Here is a 23860-nt window from a genome sequence, read left to right as displayed (position 1 = left end):
CAGGAGGCTACAGACGGACACAAGTGGACACAACGTAATTTCTATATAAAACTATAGAATCTGCTGGCTACAGGCGGACACAGCTGGACACAGTGCTATTTCTATATAAAAACAAGAGTGCACACGCTGAAATGTCTCGCCTTCTTTTCTAACCATAGATATTATGTTGATAGTCCTAAATATAAAGCTTTACTACAAGTAACACATAAACTTAACATGATCCAAGAAAATGAGGTCAAGGTCAGATAAACCAAACAAGAAATACATGTACACCATACAATCATTCAATAAACCAAACATAGTTGACCTATTGCTTATAGTTTCTAAGAAATAGTCTTAACCAAGAAAACTTAACATTGACCAACGAACCATGAAAATGAGGTCAAGGACAAATGACACCTGCCAGACAGACATGTACACCTTACAATCATTCCATACACCAAATATAGTTGACCTATTGCTTATAGTATTAGAAAAACAGACCAAAACACAAAAACTTAACATTGACCAATGAACCATGAAAATGAGGTCAAGGACAAATGACACCTGCCAGTCAGATAGTACACCTTACAATCATTCCATACACCAAATATAGTTGACCTATTGCTTATAGTATTAGAAAAACAGACCAAAACACAAAAACTTAACATTGACCAATGAACCATGAAAATAGGTCAAGGACAAATGACACCTGCCAGACAGACATGTACACCTTACAATCATTCCATACACCAAATATAGTTGACCAATGGCTTATAGTATTAGAAAAACAGACCAAAACACAAAAACTTAACATTGACCAATGAACCATGAAAATAGGTCAAGGACAAATGACACCTGCCAGACAGACATGTACACCTTACAATCATTCCATACACCAAATATAGTTGACCAATGGCTTATAGTATTAGAAAAACAGACCAAAACACAAAAACTTAACATTGACCAATGAACCGTGAAAATGAGATCAAGGTCAGATGAAACCTGCCAGACTGACATGTATCCCTTATAATCATTCCATACACCACATATAGCTGACCTACTGCTTGTAGTATCTGAGAAACGGACTTATCACGTAACTTTAACCTTGATCACTGATCCATGAAATGAGGCTGAGGTCAGGTGAACCCTGTCTGATGGACATGTAGACGTTGCAAGGAACCCATATACCAAATATAGTTATCCTATTACTCATAATAAGTGAGAAATTTATATAACAAAAAAACTAAACTTTTTTTACAAGCAGTCCCTGAACCATGAAAATAAGGTCAAGGACATTGGACATATGACAGACGGAAAGTTCGTAACATAAGGTATCTGCATACAAAGTATGAAGCATCCAGGTCTTCTACCTTCTGAAATATAAAGCTTTATACAAATAGTTTACGCCGCCGCCGGATAGTAATACCTATGTCTCACTTTCTGCGACTTTCGTCGCAGGCGAGACAATTACAGAGGTAGCACTCCACAGTTAGAAAATAAAATTAAAAATAAACCACAAAATATTTTATCATCTCCTATTCCTGGATTTCTAATACATTAACCTAACTGTTTGTATTGTACATGTGCATATGTATGTAATCAGTATCTTCCATAGATTTGATTTTCAAAAGTTAAAAGGGTGAAATATAATTCCTTCTATGTGTATCCATGGCAACATTCTGCATTTATTTACCATAAAATATTGCAAAAAGGGGGGTGAAAATGTCACATAGCCCCCCAAAAATTGGATCAAACTAGAATTTCAATGCCAATGAGTGATACCTTTTTAGAAACTGTTGACATTAATCTTCCTAATAATCAAATAAAAAATGGGTGTGTTTCGCCTCATTTTTTCGTAAAATTTAATTACAAAGTTCGTGCGACAAAAAGTTGGAAAAAAACATTACAATAATTGCCGGACCAATGTATGGTATGGATATGCAAATACGGACTGTCATACAGAAAACAGCCTATATTACATACATTACATAATCTTGATGTTCATATAAACCCAATAGGAAGGCTATTTTAATCCTCAGCTATCCAAAAATGAATTTTATTGCACACTAGCTGTCATATTTGAAAAATCCACAGGGGCCAAAATGCGAAACTACACACCTAACTGTGGAGTGCTACCAGAAACAGGGGGCTACAGGCAGACACAAGTGGACACAACGTAATTTCCATATGAAACTTATAGAATCTGCTGGCTACAGGCGGACACAGCTGGACACAGTGCTATTTCTATATAAAACTTTAGGAAACAGGGGTCTACAGAAGGACACAAGTGGACACAACGTAATTTCTATATAAAACTATAGAATCTGCTGGCTACAGGCGGACACAGCTGGACACAGTGCTATTTCCTATTTAAAACTTTAAGATATATGGGGATACAGGCGGACACGAGTAGACACATTAATGTAATTTCTAAAGAAAACGTATAGAATCTGCTTGCTACAGGCGGACACAGCTGGACACAGTGCTATTTCTATATAAAACTTGAAGAAACAGGAGGCTAAAGACGGACACAAGTGGACACAACGTAATTTCTATATAAAACTATAGAATCTGCTGGCTACAGGCGGACACAGCTGGACACAGTGCTATTTCTATATAAAAACAAGAGTGCACACGCTGAAATGTCTCGCCTTCTTTTCTAACCATAGATATTATGTTGATAGTCCTAAATATAAAGCTTTACTACAAGTAACACATAAACTTAACATGATCCAAGAAAATGAGGTCAAGGTCAGATAAACCAAACAAGAAATACATGTACACCTTACAATCATTCAATAAACCAAACAAAGTTGACCTATTGCTTATAGTTTCTAAGAAATAGTCTTAACCAAGAAAACTTAACATTGACCAATGAACCATGAAAATGAGGTCAAGGACAAATGACACCTGCCAGACAGACATGTACACCTTACAATCATTCCATACACCAAATATAGTTGACCTATTGCTTATAGTATTAGAAAAACAGACCAAAACACAAAAACTTAACATTGACCAATGAACCATGAAAATGAGGTCAAGGACAAATGACACCTGCCAGTCAGATAGTACACCTTACAATCATTCCATACACCAAATATAGTTGACCTATTGCTTATAGTATTAGAAAAACAGACCAAAACACAAAAACTTAACATTGACCAATGAACCATGAAAATAGGTCAAGGACAAATGACACCTGCCAGACAGACATGTACACCTTACAATCATTCCATACACCAAATATAGTTGACCAATGGCTTATAGTATTAGAAAAACAGACCAAAACACAAAAACTTAACATTGACCAATGAACCGTGAAAATGAGATCAAGGTCAGATGAAACCTGCCAGACTGACATGTATCCCTTATAATCATTCCATACACCACATATAGCTGACCTACTGCTTGTAGTATCTGAGAAACGGACTTATCACGTAACTTTAACCTTGATCACTGATCCATGAAATGAGGCTGAGGTCAGGTGAACCCTGTCTGATGGACATGTAGACGTTGCAAGGAACCCATATACCAAATATAGTTATCCTATTACTCATAATAAGTGAGAAATTTATATAACAAAAAAACTAAACTTTTTTTACAAGCAGTCGCTGAACCATGAAAATAAGGTCAAGGACATTGGACATATGACAGACGGAAAGTTCGTAACATAAGGTATCTGCATACAAAGTATGAAGCATCCAGGTCTTCTACCTTCTGAAATATAAAGCTTTATACAAATAGTTTACGCCGCCGCCGGATAGTAATACCTATGTCTCACTTTCTGCGACTTTCGTCGCAGGCGAGACAATTACAGAGGTAGCACTCCACAGTTAGAAAATAAAATTAAAAATAAACCACAAAATATTTTATCATCTCCTATTCCTGGATTTCTAATACATTAACCTAACTGTTTGTATTGTACATGTGCATATGTATGTAATCAGTATCTTCCATAGATTTGATTTTCAAAAGTTAAAAGGGTGAAATATAATTCCTTCTATGTGTATCCATGGCAACATTCTGCATTTATTTACCATAAAATATTGCAAAAAGGGGGGTGAAAATGTCACATAGCCCCCCAAAATTTGGATCAAACTAGAATTTCAATGCCAATGAGTGGTACCTTTTTAGAAACTGTTGACATTAATCTTCCTAATAATCAAATAAAAAATGGGTGTGTTTCGCCTCATTTTTTCGTAAAATTTAATTACAAAGTTCGTGCGACAAAAAGTTGGAAAAAAACATTACAATAATTGCCGGACCAATGTAGGTATGGATATGCAAATACGGACTGTCATACAGAAAACAGCCTATATTACATACATTACATAATCTTGATGTTCATATAAACCCAATAGGAAGGCTATTTTAATCCTCAGCTATCCAAAAATGAATTTTATTGCACACTAGCTCTCATATTTGAAACATCCACAGGGGCCAAAATGCGAAACTATACACCTAACTGTGGAGTGCTACCAGAAACAGGGGGCTACAGGCAGACACAAGTGGACACAACATAATTTCCATATGAAACTTATAGAATCTGCTGGCTACAGGCGGACACAGCTGGACACAGTGCTATTTCTATATAAAACTTTAGGAAACAGGGGTCTACAGACGGACACAAGTGGACACAACGTAATTTCTATATAAAACTATAGAATCTGCTGGCTACAGGCGGACACAGCTGGACACAGTGCTATTTCCTATTTAGAACTTAAAGATATATGGGGATACAGGCGGACACGAGTAGACACATTAATGTAATTTCTAAAGAAAACGTATAGAATCTGCTTGCTACAGGCGGACACAGCTGGACACAGTGCTATTTCTATATAAAACTTTAAGAAACAGGAGGCTACAGACGGACACAAGTGGACACAACGTAATTTCTATATAAAACTTATAGAATCTGGTGGCTACAGGCGGACACAGCTGGACACAGTGCTATTCCTTTATAAAAATTATAAAAACTGGGGATACAGGCGGACACAAGTGGACACAACGTAATTTCTATATAAAACTTATAGAATCTGGTGGCCACAGGCGGACACAGCTGGACACAGTGCTATTCCTTTATAAAAATTATAAAAACTAGGGATACAGGCGGACACAAGTGGACACAACGTAATTTCTAAATTAAACATAGAATGTGCTGGCTACAGGCGAACACAGCTAGACACAGTGATATTTCTATATAAAAATTACAGAAACAGGGGCCTACAGGCGGACACAAGTGGACACAACGTAATATCTATATAAAACTTATAGAATCTGCTGGCTACAGGCAGACACAGCAGGACACAGTGCTATTTCTATATAAAACTTTAGGAAACAGGGGTCTACAGACAGACACAAGTGGACACAACGTAATTTCTATATAAAACTTATTTAATCTGCTGGCTACAGGCGGACACAGCTGGACACATCATCTTCATCTTTTTATGTAAATTAAGCACCTCACATTTGAATAACTTTAAACACACCAGAACCAGGACCATGAATACATTTTTCTCAATGTTAATCTACTTTTTTCTGGATTTCACAAATGATCAATAAAACTTGACACCAGCCTAGACACATAAATATGATATCAGAACATTAAAACATTTCAGATAGAAAGTCAGCATTGTAGATTTGGATGAAAACTTGAAATGGAAAATTTTCGAGGCTGTATTTTGGGCATTTAGTTCTAAATTTATATACATTTCTACAATTTTCTATAATGGAAATCCAAGTGCTATTCCTTTATAAAAATTATAAAAACTGGGGATACAGGCGGACACAAGTGGACACAACGTAATTTCTATATAAAACTATAGAATCTTCTGGCTACAGGCGGACACAGCTGGACACAGTGCTATTTCTATATAAAAATTACAGAAACAGGGGGCTATGTACAGGCAGACACAAGTGGACACAACATAATTTCCATATGAAACTTATAGAATCTGCTGGCTACAGGCGGACACAGCTGGACACAGTGCTATTTCTATATAAAACTTTAGGAAACAGGGGTCTACAGACGGACACAAGTGGACACAACGTAATTTCTATATAAAACTATAGAATCTGCTGGCTACAGGCGGACACAGCTGGACACAGTGCTATTTCCTATTTAAAACTTTAAGATATATGGGGATACAGGCGGACACGAGTAGACACATTAATGTAATTTCTAAAGAAAACGTATAGAATCTGCTTGCTACAGGCGGACACAGCTGGACACAGTGCTATTTCTATATAAAACTTTAAGAAACAGGAGGCTACAGACGGACACAAGTGGACACAACGTAATTTCTATATAAAACTTATATAATATGCTGGCTACAGGCGGACACAGCTGGACACAGTGCAATTCCTTTATAAAAATTATAAAAACTGGGGAAACAGGCGGACACAAGTTGACACAACGTAATTTCTATATAAAACTTATAGAATCTGGTGGCTACAGGCGGACACAGCTGGACACAGTGCTATTCCTTTATAAAAATTATAAAAAACTGGGGATACAGGCGGACACAAGTGGACACAATGTAATTTCTATATAAAACTTATAGAATCTGGTGGCCACAGGCGGACACAGCTGGACACAGTGCTATTCCTCTATAAAAATTATAAAAACTGGGGATACAGGCGGACACAAGTGGACACAACGTAATTTCTATATAAAACATAGAATGTGCTGGCTACAGGCGAACACAGCTAGACACAGTGATATTTCTATATAAAAATTACAGAAACAGGGGCCTACAGGCGGACACAAGTGGACACAACGTAATATCTATATAAAACTTATAGATTCTGCTGGCTACAGGCAGACACAGCAGGACACAGTGCTATTTCTATATAAAACATATAAAAACTAGTGACTACAGGCGGACACAAGTGGACACAACGTAATATCTATATAAAACTTATTTAATCTGCTGGCTACAGGCGGACACAGCTGGACACATCATCTTCATCTTTTTATGTAAATTAAGCACCTCACATTTGAATAACTTTAAAAACACCAGAACCAGGACCATGAATACATTTTTCTCAATGTTAATCTACTTTTTTCTGGATTTCACAAATGATCAATAAAACTTGACACCAGCCTAGACACATAAATATGATATCAGAACATTAAAACATTTCAGATAGAAAGTCAGCATTGTAGATTTGGATGAAAACTTGAAATGGAAAATTTTCGAGGCTGTATTTTGGGCATTTAGTTCTAAATTTATATACATTTCTACAATTTTCTATAATGGAAATCCATTACATATTTTTTTGTTTAACAAATTGATACCAGTAGTTGGCAAAACCAGTTTCATGTTTAATTAACGCAATTCTTAAGCCTAAGAACCCAATAGATTAAGCACAAAATGCAGTGAATTTCTCAGTTATATTAATGCAAATCAATTTAGAATAAAAACTATTTTCTTCAATATCAAAGATCGACAGGAACACGATTTATTTTAAAACTAAATGTTTTATTTATTTTATCATAATTTTCAAGGTAAACAAACTATTTTTTTTCACTTCCCTGTATAAATTAAGTTATTTTTTCCAGAAATTAAGGATCAAACAATTTACCCCCTCCCCCTCTTTCAGACCCCTTTTGTGTTTTATATAATCTATAGACTAATAAAACCTGTGCTATTTCTATATTAAACTTTAAGAAACAGGAGGCTACAGACGGACACAAGTGGACACAACGTAATTTCTATATAAAACTTATATAATATGCTGGCTACAGGCGGACACAGCTGGACACAGTGCAATTCCTTTATAAAAATTATAAAAACTGGGGTAACAGGCGGACACAAGTTGACACAACGTAATTTCTATATAAAACTTATAGAATCTGGTGGCTACAGGCGGACACAGCTGGACACAGTGCTATTCCTTTATAAAAATTATAAAAACTGGGGATACAGGCGGACACAAGTGGACACAACGTAATTTCTATATAAAACTTATAGAATCTGGTGGCCACAGGCGGACACAGCTGGACACAGTGCTATTCCTTTATAAAAATTATAAAAACTAGGGATACAGGCGGACACAAGTGGACACAACGTAATTTTGCTATTTCTATATAAAAATTACAGAAACAGGGGGCTACAGGCAGACACAAGTGGACACAACATAATTTTCATATGAAACTTATAGAATCTGCTGGCTACAGGCGGACACAGCTGGACACAGTGCTATTTCTATATAAAACTTTAGGAAACAGGGGTCTACAGACGGACACAAGTGGACACAACGTAATTTCTATATAAAACTATAGAATCTGCTGGCTACAGGCGGACACAGCTGGACACAGTGCTATTTCCTATTTAAAACTTTAAGATATATGGGGATACAGGCGGACACGAGTAGACACATTAATGTAATTTCTAAAGAAAACGTATAGAATCTGATTGCTACAGGCGGACACAGCTCGACACAGTGCTATTTCTATATAAAACTTTAAGAAACAGGAGGCTACAGACGGACACAAGTGGACACAACGTAATTTCTATATAAAACTTATATAATATGCTGGCTACAGGCGGACACAGCTGGACACAGTGCAATTCCTTTATAAAAATTATAAAAACTGGGGAAACAGGCGGACACAAGTTGACACAACGTAATTTCTATATAAAACTTATAGAATCTGGTGGCTACAGGCGGACACAGCTGGACACAGTGCTATTCCTTTATAAAAATTATAAAAACTGGGGATACAGGCGGACACAAGTGGACACAACGTAATTTCTATATAAAACTTATAGAATCTGGTGGCCACAGGCGGACACAGCTGGACACAGTGCTATTCCTTTATAAAAATTATAAAAACTAGGGATACAGGCGGACACAAGTGGACACAACGTAATTTCTAAATTAAACATAGAATGTGCTGGCTACAGGCGAACACAGCTAGACACAGTGATATTTCTATATAAAAATTACAGAAACAGGGGCCTACAGGCGGACACAAGTGGACACAACGTAATATCTATATAAAACTTATAGAATCTGCTGGCTACAGGCAGACACAGCAGGACACAGTGCTATTTCTATATAAAACTTTAGGAAACAGGGGTCTACAGACAGACACAAGTGGACACAACGTAATTTCTATATAAAACTTATTTAATCTGCTGGCTACAGGCGGACACAGCTGGACACATCATCTTCATCTTTTTATGTAAATTAAGCACCTCACATTTGAATAACTTTAAACACACCAGAACCAGGACCATGAATACATTTTTCTCAATGTTAATCTACTTTTTTCTGGATTTCACAAATGATCAATAAAACTTGACACCAGCCTAGACACATAAATATGATATCAGAACATTAAAACATTTCAGATAGAAAGTCAGCATTGTAGATTTGGATGAAAACTTGAAATGGAAAATTTTCGAGGCTGTATTTTGGGCATTTAGTTCTAAATTTATATACATTTCTACAATTTTCTATAATGGAAATCCAAGTGCTATTCCTTTATAAAAATTATAAAAACTGGGGATACAGGCGGACACAAGTGGACACAACGTAATTTCTATATAAAACTATAGAATCTTCTGGCTACAGGCGGACACAGCTGGACACAGTGCTATTTCTATATAAAAATTACAGAAACAGGGGGCTATGTACAGGCAGACACAAGTGGACACAACATAATTTCCATATGAAACTTATAGAATCTGCTGGCTACAGGCGGACACAGCTGGACACAGTGCTATTTCTATATAAAACTTTAGGAAACAGGGGTCTACAGACGGACACAAGTGGACACAACGTAATTTCTATATAAAACTATAGAATCTGCTGGCTACAGGCGGACACAGCTGGACACAGTGCTATTTCCTATTTAAAACTTTAAGATATATGGGGATACAGGCGGACACGAGTAGACACATTAATGTAATTTCTAAAGAAAACGTATAGAATCTGCTTGCTACAGGCGGACACAGCTGGACACAGTGCTATTTCTATATAAAACTTTAAGAAACAGGAGGCTACAGACGGACACAAGTGGACACAACGTAATTTCTATATAAAACTTATATAATATGCTGGCTACAGGCGGACACAGCTGGACACAGTGCAATTCCTTTATAAAAATTATAAAAACTGGGGAAACAGGCGGACACAAGTTGACACAACGTAATTTCTATATAAAACTTATAGAATCTGGTGGCTACAGGCGGACACAGCTGGACACAGTGCTATTCCTTTATAAAAATTATAAAAAACTGGGGATACAGGCGGACACAAGTGGACACAATGTAATTTCTATATAAAACTTATAGAATCTGGTGGCCACAGGCGGACACAGCTGGACACAGTGCTATTCCTCTATAAAAATTATAAAAACTGGGGATACAGGCGGACACAAGTGGACACAACGTAATTTCTATATAAAACATAGAATGTGCTGGCTACAGGCGAACACAGCTAGACACAGTGATATTTCTATATAAAAATTACAGAAACAGGGGCCTACAGGCGGACACAAGTGGACACAACGTAATATCTATATAAAACTTATAGAATCTGCTGGCTACAGGCAGACACAGCAGGACACAGTGCTATTTCTATATAAAACATATAAAAACTAGTGACTACAGGCGGACACAAGTGGACACAACGTAATATCTATATAAAACTTATTTAATCTGCTGGCTACAGGCGGACACAGCTGGACACATCATCTTCATCTTTTTATGTAAATTAAGCACCTCACATTTGAATAACTTTAAAAACACCAGAACCAGGACCATGAATACATTTTTCTCAATGTTAATCTACTTTTTTCTGGATTTCACAAATGATCAATAAAACTTGACACCAGCCTAGACACATAAATATGATATCAGAACATTAAAACATTTCAGATAGAAAGTCAGCATTGTAGATTTGGATGAAAACTTGAAATGGAAAATTTTCGAGGCTGTATTTTGGGCATTTAGTTCTAAATTTATATACATTTCTACAATTTTCTATAATGGAAATCCATTACATATTTTTTTGTTTAACAAATTGATACCAGTAGTTGGCAAAACCAGTTTCATGTTTAATTAACGCAATTCTTAAGCCTAAGAACCCAATAGATTAAGCACAAAATGCAGTGAATTTCTCAGTTATATTAATGCAAATCAATTTAGAATAAAAACTATTTTCTTCAATATCAAAGATCGACAGGAACACGATTTATTTTAAAACTAAATGTTTTATTTATTTTATCATAATTTTCAAGGTAAACAAACTATTTTTTTTCACTTCCCTGTATAAATTAAGTTATTTTTTCCAGAAATTAAGGATCAAACAATTTACCCCCCTCCCCCTCTTTCAGACCCCTTTTGTGTTTTCAATAATCTATAGACTAATAAAACCTAAACAGTGCGTGTGGTGAATCCTTTTAGGATATAAACTCAAAGAAACATCTACCTGCTCAAACTCAAGTCATGGATAATTGTATGTCATAACTGACTAGACAATTTAATTCAGTTTGACATACAGCTCCGTTAACTTATACCCTGGGAACAGTATATCAATATATATGTTCCTGTTATACTGAACCATATCCAAATGAATATGATTTCATCTTTAAGGCGCAACACATATAAATATTGGGAATGCATAAGAAAAATAGGAAGACATCAGTGGAAGAAATACATTGTTCACACTATATGAAAATCATAGGCTATATACATGCAAAGCTCCCGCTGCGAATCAGGAAGATCGGGGAAGAAAAGTCTGATAAGCCTACATCTGATAATTATCAAGGAATATATATCTTCTTACTTTGATATAGTTGTATTGCCATTGTTTTTATTATTTATAGTAGGCCCCAAGTTAAAATCGGCTCTACACGTTTGGATGTATGCTGGATTACTATATATAACAATTGATTTTGCATGCGCCTGTGCAATGCGAATATTGAAAGTACAATACAATAAAAGTTGCAGGAGTTTTGTCACAGCAAGTGACCTTTAAGGGTATAAAATTGTATAGACAATTAATTAACTCTATTTCTTGAATAACACACAGCATTACACTGGAACTATTTGAATATTAAATATTGGTATTGGTGTTCTAGATGGATGTGTCCGGTGACTACGCATGCCAATACGAATTTACAGAATAATCCTAGTCAACTTTTCTCAAATGTGTGCAGTTTTTATATAAATTTCTACTTTGATATACTGCCATCCTGACTTGTCGATAGTATTTTACATGTTCCAAAAGGTGGCAATAAATTAAGTATCACTGTAGTAGATTATTTTCAAGCAGTAACACAAATCAACAAATATCCAAGTCCAACCAGATCTGGTGATAAAATTCCAGGTTTTATTCCCATACTAGCTGTACTTATAATCTTATTTTCCTGATTTTCCTGACATCCATTCTTTTGTTCCAGTCAAAATCATTACAAGGTTAACCACCAAAAATATCCTGTTTCAATCTGCATAAATTTTTTGTATTAAGATTGAAAATGAACAAACAATAAATACCTGAGAAGTCTACAGCACAGACCCCTCTTTGATGTTGACCTTTCAGTACTGACGATGTTTCATTGATTCTGTGTCCCAGATATGTATAGTTCATCAGTCTCTTCCAACCTGTATGTACATAAATTAGATTGAAATATATTTAAAAAAAGATTCTACTACTACCATAAAGGTACTTTTGAACAATGATTCCATAATTTCTGGCTTTGTACTTGTTTTGGCTTTCAAACTTTTTTCATCTGAGCGTCACTGGTTGGTCTTGTGTGGACGAGACGCACGTCTGACGTATTGAATTTTAAGCCTAGTACCTTTTGTTAGCTATTATTCGTGTGTTTCTCTGTCCTATATGTTCTCCCATTTATTTGTTTTGTGGTCCTGTCATGTGATGTTGTCGTTTTGGTGTTGTGTTTGACGTTGCCATAAAAGCGGGAGGTTTGGCATGCCACAAAACCAGGTTCAACCCACCATTTTTTTCTTAAAATGTCCTGTACCAAGTCAGGAAAATGGCCATTGTTATATTATAGTTCGTTTCTGTGTGTGTTACATTTTAATGTTGTGTTTTTGTTGTGTCGTTGTTCTCCTCTTATATTTGATGAGTTTCCCTCAGTTTTAGTTTGTAACCCGGATTTGTTTTTATCTCTATCGATTTATGAGTTTCGAACAGCGGTATACTACTTTATTTAGATATATTTTATAATATTTAGATATTTAAGGTTTGCTAAAATCAATGGATAATGTTTGATGTCACATGATATTTTTCTCTCTAAGGGATATAAGCCAATAACAATCCATTCTGTAAAATATTTTACAGAATGGACTGTTAGAGGCTTATATCTTACATTGTTTTACACGTTGAAACCTGAAAATTATAAAAACTTTCATAGTCCCCTGGTTCATGAAGGATGTTCTAATTCGCACTTTGCACACAGGATAAGGTTTCCGTTGTTCATGACCCTTGTATTGCGGCATGATCTATCAAATTTTAGAAGCATTACTTTATTGCTTTTTTCATTTTAGTTGCAGTTGAAAATGATGTTAGGAAATCACCAGAGGTCAATTTTGATAACCTAAAGACGGACGAGGATAAATCTTTTGGAAAAAGAAATTCATAAAAGCAAGACTTACAACGAGCATAATCAACTTATTGAATTAGTGCTAAAAGAGACAACCCAAAAACATGAGAAAAATGGCTGTGTTATAAGTATTGGTAGTGTTAATAAACTAGCTGTTATCACAGAGATATGTCCTGCTTTTTTGTAATTTCGATAATGCAAATGTTGAAATTAAAATAGAAACACTTTATTTAACATGTACATTTTGCAAATATTCAAAGTCGATGAACCATGACTGACGGTACATGGCTAAACAATCTCCATGGAAATGAGATGTACCAATGCTAATACAACTGCATACTAAATACCATTGACTTATCATAAGTAGTTCCCTTTAAACATAACTGAACACAAGCTCATACATTTAAATATAGCAAAATTTCAAACACAAGTTAATACATTTAAATAAAGCAAAATTTCAAAGTCAATAAACCATATCTGAGGGGGCAGGGGTCAAATAATTTTCCTGGTAATGAAATGTGCCAATGCTAATACAACTGCATACTAAATATCATTGACCTATCGCTAGTGGTTCTCCATAAACTGACCTAATCAAAAACTAATACATGAAAACTAAGCAAAAGTTTCAAAGTCAATAGACCATGACTGAGGGGGCGGGGCCAAATAATTTCCATGGAAATGAGATATGCCAATGCTTATACAACTGCATACCAATTATCATTTACTTATCACTAGTGGTTCCCCATAAACTGACCTAATCACAAACTAATACATGAAAACTAAGCAAAAATTTCAAAGTTATTAGACCATGACTGAGGGGGCGGGGCCAAATAATCTCCATGGAAATGAGATATGCCAATGCTTATACAACTGCATACCAATAATCATTAACTTACCACTAGTGGTTCCCCATAAAATGACCTAATCACAAACTAATACATGAAAACTAAGCAAAGTTTCAAAGTCAATAGACCATGACTGAGGGGGTGAGGCCAAATAATCCCCATGGTAATGAGATGTGCCAATACCAATACAACTGCATACCAAATATCTTTGACTTACCACTAGTGGTTCACCATAAACTAGACATAATCACAAACTAATACATTGTTGACGCCGCCGTCGCCGCCGACGCCGGAAACAGCATACCTATGTCTCGCTTTTTGACTCCGTCAAGCGAGACAAAAATCAATTTGAAAGTGATTTTTTTCTCAAGAAACCGTTTTGATGAGTGACAAAATTATTGTATTGGAAGGTGACTTTAATAAAATGTTTTTTTAATTGTCATTTGATCTTTGGTTTTATTTTTGTTTACATGATGAAAACAATTGGGGTAATTAATAGGTTTTTTTTTATTTCAGTGATTGAACTATCATTTATCTGTAAGAATCAGTAATGCTACCCTTTAGCTGTCCAATATTTTTAAGAAAGAGGAGGTCTATTCTTAAAAATATTGGACAGCTAAAGGTAACATAATGGTTTCTTACAGGTTAATGATAGTCCAATCACTGAAATAAAGAACAGGTAAAACAATAGAATGACATCACAACAATGTTTTAATTATCCATAACATTTTAGAATATGAGACAGGAGAATGAAATGCCAGACATGTGACCTCTAGTCTGACTTTCTGATTGGCTTAAGTCATCTGTATAAAAAAACATCCTTTTCAAACGATAATTTCAAGATAACAGATAAACAATGTTTCAATAGTAATTTCCTAAGATAAAAAAAATATAGAAAAATACACCTAGCTTATTAAAGAGGCATTTATTAGCAGCATCTTTATGATAAAATCGCCAATAGATTGCATCCTTTTTTGTTGATAGTTTACTAAAAAGTAACAATCGGTAAACTTCGGCTTCAAAACACGGCAATTAATGAGCTACCATATTTGTTAGATCATAACAGACAGAGAGAAAAAAAATTGACAATTTAAAAACGATATCTTTGCGTAAAAAATGATAAAATCGTGCAGAGAAGACTAAGTTTATGATTTAAACATGCATTGCGCCTGTCCCAAGTCAGGAGCCATTGGCCTTTGTTAGTCTTGTATCATTTTTAATTTTAATTTCTTGTGTATAATTTGGAGTTTAGTATGACGTCCATTATCACTGAACTAGTATACATATTTGTTTAGGGGCCAGCTGAAGGACGCCTCCGGGTGCGGGAGTTTCTCGCTGCATTGAAGACCCATTGGTGGCCTTCGGCTGTTATCTGCTCTATGGTCGGGTTGTTGTCTCTTTGACACATTCCCCATTTCCATTAATTCTCAATTTTATTGGTTCAAGAATTGGATAAGCATTATTTTTCATTAGTCACTAGTTTCATATGACTTTAAACTTGAGAATGTAATAATTTCAATGTTTAGTGAACCGTGGAATAGGCCTAATACCATAGTAATTTCACATCATGTGGCCTTATTTTCATGTTGATAAGACCACAACGTCAATGTAAACAACCTAAAAATCTATTTGGACTGACAGACGAACAGACCATACAACATAATATCCATTACAATCATAAGTAAAATAACATGTAATTGGAATTAGCTGAAATGGTTTTTTTTTCAATTTATTGTTGGGTTTGCTTGTGAAAAGTTAAAAAACTTAATTTTGGTATACATTCTTAGTAGACAATGTGTTCAAAGGGAAATAACTCACCATAACCATAAAACATCTATTTTCTATACATGTCCCAGTACAACTAATGATTCCTGACAAGATAATAAAGGCTCCTGTTCCTAGTAGCAAGTATGTTGCCAAAGGGAAAGTACTGTTCCCTAGCAGATTGATATAGGTATGCTTCTGGAACTTGATATATAACCCTAATGCTAGGAAAGCTAACCGGGCTGTCAGCTGGAAAAGAAATATAGAATTTATCATGCATAAAAATACTATTGAATTTTAAAGAACATTTAATTAATTGACAGAACATGATAAAGAAAAGTTAGGAAACGTAATATTTTTGTAATTTGAAGTTAGCAATGTTAGCTGAGAAATTAGAAATAATTTTATATTAGGATCTTTTATCCTGTTAGCATGGTTATAAAATCTTACTGGCAACAGAATACAGTAAACAATGAAGGAAGAATTTCATTTAATTTGAACAAAGAACAAAGGGAGATTATTCAATTAACATGTATCTATATCTTCTCTTATGTCTTATATTATACTTTTACAAATTCTATACTTTATATAGTTAGTTCTGAACATGCATATATAATATTTGCCAATGGATGATTCTAAGCAACCAATAATCAATAAATCATTTAAATTGTAATATCTTTTTAAGTTGCCTTTTCTACAACTATAAACATATATATAATACACTTACCCAAAAGAAAAAGTTGAACACATAAAGGACGACTTTTAGGAAGTTTTTACCACACAGGTCCCTTTTTCTCCTATTATTTCCTCTAGCAGATTGTAAAATCCCAAAACTGATAGAATGTTAACTTCTGTTTAACCACTGTCTGCACACTGCACACTAACAATCTTTTGTTACTGAGATCATTTGCAGCTTTTTCAAATTCAATGAGGCTATTTGTATTGATTCAGTTACCATCCATCTATTGTGAAAGAGAAAGAAAATATTACTATCAGAACAAAAAATGTCCACAGATATACTGCACTTAAAGTTAACTTTAGTTACTTTCCTGAAAAAACCTATTAGATAATTTCACATAATCTTTACTTTATGACTTTATAAAGTTTTTCTATCACATGAAAAAGTAATTATAATTGAATGCATATAATAAACGTAATTAACTGCAGTCAGGGGCGTAGCTGCCTACACATAATTTTTTAACAAATAATTTTTTTATTAAAAAAAGTAATAAACAATGTTATCTGTAGATGCATGTGAATTCGTCAAAACTCTTTAATTATCGAATGTCATGCGTACACTAGTCTATCATCCTTATTGAATCAGTGGTGTATTGGAACTGTATGTCATTATATTCCACCTAATATAGAAACTATAAACTAGAACTTTGGTTCAGATAATTCACTTCAATCAACAAATACTTGAATGAACCTCAACTTAGATAAATGATTTTTTTTAATTAGTTGTTGTTGGCCCAAGTTCAATCTGATGCCTAGTGAAGAGAGAAAGAATGCCACGCTCTCTGCACGTTAAGACACTTGAAACAACTCTTTGAGGGGTTAGTAGGTTGTCTACTGAAAGGCAAATTTCTGTTCCTATTTCATAAACCCTCATTTTCCAATGCATGGTATTTCCAAATTTCCAGACCTTCATCCTGGACGACCTCTATCTGTTTTAGTCCTGAACCTGCATGAATTATTTGCCTCTTGATGTCTATCAATCTATCAATCAATCAATCAATCAACTAGCTTTCAGTAACTTCGAGTACTCTCAGATCTACATGTAATGATGATAATTATTCAAATTCCTAAGCAGGTAGGGATTTTACAGTACAGGATATAAGAAAATATGAATTTCTTGAATTTTGTTAGACACCGTTAGTATGAACAGAACAGAACTTCTGCATGACGTATTGACTGTGTGTGTGTATGTGTTTGTGTGGCCGGGGAGGGTGAAGGTTTAAGAATCAAAATATGAATGGTCGATGCGCCGTATTCCAAAAGTTAGTATTATTATGTAGTAGTCTCAGTGTTTACGTGCCTATTTTTTTTTTTAAATGAAGGATCGTCAATATGTACTATCAATTGAAATATTACCTCCCTAACACAGCTATTAAATTGTCTAAATTGTCCTTTAACCAGAAAAACACGTGTTTCCCCCTTTTTTTGGCCCCTAATTGCTAAATGATTTAAGCCATAACCCCCAATAACTATCCCTTTGTAGTATGGAAACTTGTGGTATAATTTCAGAGAGATTTATACACTTAAACACAAGTTATTGACTGTAAACTACAACAAGTTATTGTCTGGAAACTAGAAAAATGCTTGTTTTTGGCCCTTTTATGGCCCCTAATTCTTGCATGAATGGGACAATAATGCCCAAACTCAATCTAAGTCTTCCTTTTGTGATATGGAACTTTGTGGTACAATATAAGAGAGATCTATACACTTACACACAAGTTGTTGTCCAGAAACTACAAAAATGCCTGTTTTTGGCCCCTTTTGGGCCCTTAATTCTTAACTGTTGACACCATAGACCGCAAAATGAATCCAAACCTTTTACTTGTAGTATTAAACATTATGGTACAATTTCAGAGCAATTGAAATACTTATATACTAGACATAATCACAAACTAATACATTGTTGAAGCCACCGTCGCCGCTGACGCCGGAAACAGCATACCTATGTCTCGCTTTTAGACTCCGTCAAGCGAGACAAAAATCAATTTGAAAGTGATTTTTTTCTCAAGAAACCGTTTTGATGAGGGACAAAATTATTGTATCGGAAGGTGACTTTAATAAAATGTTTTTTTAATTGTCATTTGATCTTCGGTTTTATTTTTGTTTACATGATGAAAACAATTGGGGTAATTAATAGTTTTTTTTTTATTTCAGTGATTGAACTATCATTTATCTGTAAGAATCAGTAATGCTACCCTTTAGCTGTCCAATATTTTTAAGAAAGAGGAGGTCTACTGAAATAAAGAACGGGTAAAACAATAGAATGACATCACAACAATGTTTTAATTATCCATAACATTTTAGAATATGAGACAGGAGAATGAAATGCCAGACATGTGACCTCTAGTCTGACTTTCTGATTGGCTTAAGTCATCTCTATAAAAAAACATCCTTTTCAAACGATAATTTCAAGATAACAGATAAACAATGTTTCAATAGTAATTTCCTAAGATAAAAAAAATATAGAAAAATGCACCTAGCTTATTAATAGTAAATAGATATTGTTTTTTTTTTTATATTTCCAATTGTACTGCCGGTTAATTCATCAGTCAGATGTAATTGTAGAATTATGTTTATTTTTTCGACATTGTTTTCATGTATATTATCATGATAAAATGACGTTTTTTTATGTTTTTTTGTACACAAAATTTTGCAACTTAAATGCTGAAAACTGTTTTCCGTCGGAGGGCTACGCCCCCAGAACCCCTTACCAGGGGCCTTATGGGGCCCCAGACCCCCTGCCGCAATTTGTGCCTTCAGTTTATTGGATACCTAGCTACACCCCTGGCAGTTGTCTGGCTATGCTTCATCTCACAATATATTGTGTATACATATACACCTGGTGATACCCACCCAGATACATTATTCACATATACGACCATGCAAGACCCTCATGGATAACCAGGGTCAGTAAAAAAAACCATATCATTCACAATATAAAAACCATACAATAATTTCTGTATTAACAGTATTTGAAATGTTATACAACAGTTTAACCAGGTATTTAAAATCTTAACCCTGTGGTTTTTAGATACAATCCAAATGGTCTTTGATGCTTTGGTGTTGATATTTAAATGTCTTCTTACTTTTTGTGTCATTAAGTTGCTGTCTCATTGATATATTATACCCTTTATCTCCATTATTCAACTTTTTATCATGGTAAGCAAAGGTATTTAGGCATGTTAAATTACTGAAAGAACTTATATGTATGGGCTTTGCTCATTGTAAAAGGTCGTAAGGTGACCTGTAGCTGTTAATTTCTGTGTCATTTGGTCTCTTGTGGCTCGTTTCTCATTGGCAATCGTACCACATCTTCTTTTTCATATTATGCAAGATAATGCCTGGTTTCCCCTTTGATTTGTTCAAATCTTCAAATATTAATGTAAACATAAAGTAACCAGATGCTCCGCAGGGTGCAGCTTTATACGACTGCAGAGGTCGAACCCTGAACAGTTGGGACAAGTATGGACACAACATTCAAGCTTGATACAGCTCTGAATTTGGATTGTGATTAAATAGTTGACACAGTATAGGTTTCTGGTAGTCTAATGAACTTAAAAAATTCATTTGCTTTTGAGTAACACACTATGCTGTTGAATATTAATCCCCTAAAAAAAAATATTTAAAGAAATCTGAAATGAGAAAAATTGTACCCCCGTCTCCCCCCTACACCCCCCCCCCCCTTTTTTTTCATCTTCTCGTTTCCTTTATTCCAATAATAATCTCAATTCAAATTTCTTATGGAGTTTTAAACAATAACTACTCATTTAATAAATACATCATAAAATATAAAAATATAAAATGACATAGTCATGGTTAAAATTAATATAAATGAATAGTATTACTTCTAAATAAAATTACAGCTTATCATCTCAAGACAATCATCATTTCTTAATACATAATTTTCAAACAGTGTAAGGGAGGTAATCAAACATTTATATAACAGTATTCTTTAAATTTAAATTGGATTACCTCCCTAACACAGCTTTTAAATTGTCTAAATTGTCCTTTAACCAGAAAAACATGTATTTCCCCCTTTTTTTGGCCCCTAATTGCTAAATGATTTAAGCCATAACCCCAAATAACTATCCCTTTGTAGTATGGAAACTTGTGGTATAATTTCAGAGAGATTTATACACTTAAACACAAGTTATTGACTGTAAACTACAACAAGTTATTGTCTGGAAACTAGAAAAATGCTTGTTTTTGGCCCTTTTATGGCCCCTAATTCTTGCATGAATGGGACAATAATGCCCAAACTCAATCTAAGTCTTCCTTTTGTGATATGGAACTTTGTGGTACAATATAAGAGAGATCTATACACTTACACACAAGTTATTGTCCAGAAACTACAAAAATGCTTGTTTTTGGCCCCTTTTGGGCCCTTAATTCTTTTAAACTGTTGACACCATAGACCGCAAAATGAATCCAAACCTTTTACTTGTGGTATTAAACATTATGGTACAATTTCAGAGCAATTGAAATACTTATACACAAGTTATTATCCTGAAAGTAGAAAAATGCTTGTTTTGGGGCCTTTTTGGGCCTATTATTACTTAACCGGTGGGACCATCAACCCCAAAATCAATCCCAACCTTTCTTTTGTGGTATTGAACGTTTTTATTAAATTTGAAAGAGATCCATTCATGTAAACTAAAGTTATTGTCCGGAAACCAAATGTGTCATCGGACAACGCAGACGACGACATCATACCATTATACAATCCAAAAAAAATTTTTGGGGTTAAATATATTTATCATGTGTGCCTAAAGACTACATCAGGTGCCATTTAACTAGGTGCCAATTTGACTAGGTGCTGATTTGACTATACCGGGTGCCGATTTGACCGGATACTGATTTGACTAGAGCTCTGACCAATGAGCTGTTGAATACCATAAATGGGTTGTCGACATTTGATCAAGCTTCCGTCGTAAATATTGGTCACAGTGTAATTAACCAGATTGTTTTGGGGCCAGATTGATTTTGGGCCAGAACAACCTGATACCCTAGTACTGATACCCTAGTACTTTACCAGTATATAATAGAACATTAGTAAGTTAATCTGTTTATATCTAGTTTTAACCATTTACCCCCCAGAAGATATATCCTGTCATTCCTGTTGTCTAGTGTTTATTGTACTTCTTCTTCTATATTTTGTGGTTAATCTGCAGTTGAAATTTCCATAACACAGATATACTGTGCGGGTGTGTCAACCAGTACACGCCAAGTTAAAAATAAACAAAAACTTGTGTATTTACAGGAACAAAATCAAATAAAATTATGTAAGTTTGCAGCAACTGTACAGGGTTAAAATCTGGTATCAATAGTTACGCCAGGAACTGCCACACACAGACCCGGAAGCCGTCTGTTGTGGGGGCTTGGATGTCACTTTCAGGTAATTGGTTCCAGTCAAAAATTTGTTCTGGGGATGAAACTGTATTTATAGGCATCCGTTGAAGTGCTGACTCTGGAAAACCTGTCTCTGTGCCTGTGGTATTGTCTGGTTGTTACAGTTGGTCTCCTGATGTAATCTGGGATAATGACTGATGCTTCTCCATGCAGGATCTTATATAGGAGTATAAGCCTGGCTCCTTGTCTGCGTGTTGCTAGTGTTGACCAGCCAAGTGTCTGTAGGATGTTGGTTACAGAACCTGGTTCCCGAGAATAGGTTGTTGTAGATCTAGTCGGTTGAATTATGTAATGACAAAGCATACAATATTTGGATACTTAAATTGTAAATAAAATTTAGCTTCTGTTTATCTATCTTGATAGTAATTTGTGTTGTCATCTATCTAAAGCACGTGAATAAAGTAAAATCACACAACAATATTGCACTTTGGATGAGTTGGTAGAAAAGTCACGACAACAACCTAACTTCCGGTTGGTTTTATTTAATAAACAGAAGTACTCCTGTTGCTCCGTTCGATAGCCAATGGTCAGAGATATTTTGAATGAGGAAGGTTTTATTTTGGGAAACTATTATAATAACAGTTTTATTTAACATTCAAATACCAAACCTGTTTTCGTAAATTAGAACATTCTTAAAACTTATATCTGTTATGATTATTTAAAAGAAAAATCTATATGTAATATGAATTGTAACTGAACCTTGTGAAAACACTGTTCATTCTAAACTAAAGATAATGTTATTTATAGCGGGGAAATCGTGTCATTCTATAATGGGCATAAAATATGACTTGTACTCAGGGGCGTATTAAGTGGGGGACAGGGGTCCCGGTCCCTTTGTAGGAAAATTCGTTTGACTAACTAAGTTATTTAGGGATCAGTGAAGCATGACTGGAGTGGGACCCCTCTTGGACACTACCATCCCCTTTATCAAAATTTCTGGATCTTCACTGGTACTGCATACATACTTTTATCATCGGTACTTTATATTCAGTTTCTCCTTTGCTTTGTTTTTACTTTTATATTCCGGCTCTGCGCTCAATTTAACTGTGCTTTTTTCAGTGTTGCTATCATGAGCACTGTGACATCTTGTTTCACTTAATAATGCTTTCATATTGATATGCATTTTATTTTATTTGCATGTCTTAAATTGTTTACATGAATTGTATACGACTTTTATTTGTTCGTTGGTAAAAAGTTGTACAGAGCTTACATTATTATAGGTTTATAATGTACCAAATTTTATTTTTCTCAACCTTGTTATGTTTTATAGTCTCACTTATGGGTACTTATTGGTCATCCCTAATGACCGACTTGTTTTGTATTTCTGTGAAGCAGACTTCCTACAAAACATTTCAAAGATAATAAATTGCTTCGCCGAGCGCAGCTAGATACGACCGCAGAGGTCCTACCATGAACAGTTGGGGCAAAAAAGGACACAATATTCGCGCTTGGGTCTGAATATGGATTGTAATTAAATATTTGACACATAATAGGATTCTGACAGAGAATAACTGTAGTCAAGGAACTTAAAATTGGT

General features: G+C 34.8%; 1 protein-coding gene across 2 annotated transcripts in view; it reads right to left on the bottom strand.

Annotated features, from left to right (window-relative positions):
- The window catches only part of LOC127716501 (uncharacterized), a 295020-nt gene extending 272241 nt beyond the window's left edge, over positions 1–22779 (bottom strand). The window contains exons 1-4 of one of the 2 annotated variants that reach the window (XM_052222740.1): positions 22246–22779; positions 16904–17138; positions 16231–16425; positions 12498–12605 (exon numbers count right to left, since the gene is read on the bottom strand). The gene's annotated coding sequence lies outside the window, so the exon portion shown is untranslated. Of the gene's footprint in view, positions 1–12497; positions 12606–16230; positions 16426–16903; positions 17139–22004; positions 22205–22245 lie in introns of those variants that run through there. The other variant, XM_052222738.1, reaches the window with a different exon arrangement.
- Between the last annotated feature and the right edge of the window lie 1081 nt (positions 22780–23860).

The sequence above is a fragment of the Mytilus californianus genome, unplaced genomic scaffold (genome assembly GCF_021869535.1).
Source record: "Mytilus californianus isolate M0D057914Y unplaced genomic scaffold, xbMytCali1.0.p SCAF_9, whole genome shotgun sequence".
Taxonomy (NCBI): Eukaryota; Metazoa; Mollusca; class Bivalvia; order Mytilida; family Mytilidae; genus Mytilus; species Mytilus californianus.
This window is presented reverse-complemented; position numbering and strand designations above follow the sequence as displayed.